The sequence below is a fragment of the Gavialis gangeticus genome, unplaced genomic scaffold (assembly GCF_001723915.1).
Source record: "Gavialis gangeticus isolate Ggan-Ray unplaced genomic scaffold, GavGan_comp1, whole genome shotgun sequence".
Lineage (NCBI taxonomy): Eukaryota > Metazoa > Chordata > Crocodylia > Gavialidae > Gavialis > Gavialis gangeticus.
In genome coordinates, this window is record NW_017729022.1 from 94,671,960 (window position 1) to 94,675,755 (window position 3,796).

Below are 3,796 nucleotides of genomic sequence, written 5' to 3' on the forward strand. Positions count from 1 at the left end.
GTCATGGTGGATGGGGCCAGACAGGATTAATTGGCATCTCCCCAGTCCCCCCCCCCCCCCACACGGCAGTATAAAAAGCCATGACAGGGGAGCAAGGTTGGGTCAGCCCCTCCACCCCCCAACAGCTCACCAAAACTCCTTAAGTGGCTCTCCAGTCCAAATAATTTCCCAGCCTTGTGCTAGGAAGTACTAAATGTCTGCTTATGTGCCTGCATCAATAAGTAATGTCTCCATCTCATGTTGATTACAGGAGGAGCAGAAAGTGCTGAATACCTCGTTGAGTACTGTGCTCCATTCAGGTCTGGATGCCAGCTAACTAGATCTTTTATCCTCTGCTTTGCACCTTCTAGTGTCATACCTTTGTAATGTGAGTGTAAAATGCTAGCAGTTCACCCACAATGGTGAGAACAGTTTACAACTGTTTTCACACACTTTTCACAGGCATAAATGAGGAAACAAGGCGAAAAGCAGTGGAGGATCAGGCCCATTGTAACTAAATATTTAGGGCTAAATACACAGCTGGTGATATCATCATACCTCTATTGGCTTCAAAGAACTGAGGATTTGACTGGGATATTTTTAGCTTTAACATTCCCTTCTATTGGTTAGAACCCAAACACAGCAGTATTTTGCTGGTACAGGAAAACCAGAAAGAGAAACTGATTGAACAGATTAGTCTAGTTTCACGATCCATATTGAATGAAGTGGGAAAATAAACATAACTGGTAAAAAGTAAATTAGGTGATAAAATATGTTTTTGTTTCACTTACCAGAGGAGTTACTGAGAGAGACTTTTTTTTAATGCATAATATTGATGCTGACAGACATTCATCTAAAATGTAGATGCACATGCTTGTATTTTTAGTTCTCACTCAAAAGGTTTATCAATGCATGCAGTCCATTGTTTGGTAAAACTTATGTTGGAGTTCGCTGGATGCCAGATCATTGGTGTGACTCTGGTTGTTTTTATTTACAAAGACTAAATCAGTCTTTTTGTGATATACGTCTAGGCCAGGTACAAATATTACACTTTTACTGGTATGAGTGATCAGAAATTTGTCTATACTCACAACAGAACAGAAGCTGGCACAGAAAACCAGTCTATACCCGTAAAAGAACAGAAGTTCACAAAGACTGGTTTAAAAATGGTGGAACCCAGTCTAAGATTTGCATCCCTGCCCAAAACCCCCAAATGGCAAATGTGTTCTTTTCATTATTCATCTGAACTACTTATAGAGAACCACTTACAACCATGTAACTCAGTTCTGCTTCAGGCTTTATGAATATTTGTACCTAGCCCTAAAGTCAATGGAGCTTTGATCATATACACCAGAAAAGAATCTAGAGGTGTGGTGTCTTAAATGCTTGTTTTTATTTACAAAGATTTTCGTGATTCACCTTTAATTGCAAATAATCAGTTGTATCATTTCTTTATTTCCTTTTCTTCTAAATGAGTTTATCAAACAGAAGTTGCTTTTACCCATCGGGATTACTAATCTAAGAAGCAAAATTTCTGCCTTTCTTCCCATTATAAGTTGCTGAATGAATTCTGAATAATAAAAGATCGCTATGTAATGGGTGACTGATTTTTTTAAGGCCTTCATTCTGACAGGGGTCAGCAACCTTTGATAATGAGCCACTTTGTTGACAAATCTGTCATCTAAATTGAACAACATTAATTAGAACTTTGTGCTGCAGAGTTCTTACTTTTTAATGTGGGTGGTGATATCAGCCAAAATTTATAATGAATTTGATTGAAAATGATTTTAAAAGGTCTGCCACCTGTAGATAAAAATGTGCATTACTAACACATACATGATAATTATCAAGACTGAAGGCCACGACATGAACCCCTGACCATTTGAAATCAAAACGCTCACTGTAAAGAAGCAAGCATTGATTTTTTTCAGCTATGCAAATATGAGGAATTTTAATATGCTCAATCATGTCAACACATCATACCATGACTAGTCAAAGAGATGCTTTCAACTCACTGCTAGGCTTAAATACCCTACATTTTTTTCCTACATGGAAAGTCCTCACTATTATTTAAGGATAGAGGTATATATTTTTAATATAACCAAATATATTGCTAAAAGTATTCAGGCAGCCAGGCTAGCAATACCATATCTATAATACATCCCTCCAATAATAAACTGGTGTATTTGTGCATGTGTATATTGGGGGGGAAGGGGGTGCTTGTCTGTCAGTATGTATATGTGTATACAGGGGGAAGGGGGAATTTGTGTACAGAAATAGTTTTCAGCTTAATGCTTTCTATTGGAGTATTTACATTTGGGGAAGACAAAAAACTATTGTAAAAATTATGAAGAGTGCTCTGATATTAACTTTTAAGTCAGTTCATCAGACATGGGTTAAAGCAAAAGCCTTTTTAGGAAGCTCAGAAGTTGTTATCAACAATGTAGACTTGCTCCTGCTATCTGTAGTTGGGAATGAGGGTTTTCACATGCAGTAATGATGAGAAAGACTAGAGGGAAATAAAGGATGTGAACGAAAGATTTTCTGTTTTTATATGAATAGCTGGAACACCAAGCAAGCAAAGAAGCAGCTATTTTAGCTAACCTAATGTAATAGAAGACCATTGCACCCAAACTGTCTCAGCAGAACTTCCTGCATAATTAGATTGTAAATCTTCTCAGCTGAGGAAGTTTTGCCCAGGGTCAGATTGTCTAAGTAATAATCCATTCTACATAAATTAGAAGATTTGAACTGCTGGGATACATTATTACATTAGTTTTGGTTTTATTCCTAATATAACTAAGGGGAACAACTGCAACAATTCTTTTCTTTTCTCTTTTTATGAATTATGTTACATCTCGCTAACTTCGACTATTTTGGAAGGCTTTTTTTGTATGTGACTTATACAGTTTTCTTGAATACTGATGGTGGGATTCCTGTCTGGGCAAATTAACCCATTAGTTACTACATTTAGGAAGTAAAACAACAGAATCCTTTGGCCACCAGATTTTGTGATATCACTTCCTCTGTGAAATATATATTAGGAGAGTCTGCTGCTCTTTATTCCTATTGCAGTTTTGTGATGCTGAAATTTTACTTCAAGCTATGACTCTCTTGATCTGCAAAGATTAGAATTGCCACCTTCAGGGTAAGAATAAATGGACATGGTTTTACTAACAGCTAGTTATACAACATAAGGGATTCTAAGGTTTTAATTGAATTGTTTTATTTGCAAAAGAAAAGATTAGAAAAGTGTGTATGTTTATTGAGTTGTATGAAAACATTATGCATGAAATCCTGATGTCATTATTTAGCCAAAATGTTCATTGGGGTTTTGGGATTTGTCCCTTTGTGAATGAACAAAAGCTTGCTAGTCTGGGTTTGATCAAGTGGTATGGTATGATAAGTGGTATGAGGTGATTTTTAGCAGATGCTCTTCAACTTTTCTAACCTGGTAACATTCTTTTACAAAATTATAATGATATGCTGATATTTGAAAGGGACCCAACTCATTCTTCCCCGTTTGGGGGAATAAATAATCTTGCATGCATTGCATAGTCCTTTAATACACATTCGCCTGACATGCTACAAGCTTTTGGTGAGATTCTGAAAGCTGCCGTATGTGCCCAAGATGTGACAATGAGCAAGCTGAGAGTGTTCAGCCACTGGTGGAGGCCCTCCTGACCTTTTCCAGTTTTGGGTCCAAACTGTTATTTTGGGGTGAAGAGTTAGAGGTCACTCCTGGTCATATAGGTTAAATGTTTTCAGTGCACATAATTCCATTCTGTGGTAGTAGTATTGCAAAGACAGCTTAATT

At 37.0% G+C, this 3,796-nt stretch overlaps 1 long non-coding RNA gene across 1 annotated transcript in view; it reads left to right on the top strand.

The window, feature by feature from the left end:
- LOC109296291 overlaps window positions 1-312 on the top strand; it is a 219,048-nt gene extending 218,736 nt beyond the window's left edge. Inside the window, exon 3 of the long non-coding RNA XR_002096947.1 lies at window positions 251-312. This is a non-coding gene — a long non-coding RNA (uncharacterized LOC109296291). The remainder of the gene's footprint in view (window positions 1-250) is intronic.
- Window positions 313-3,796: the final 3,484 nt, after the last annotated feature.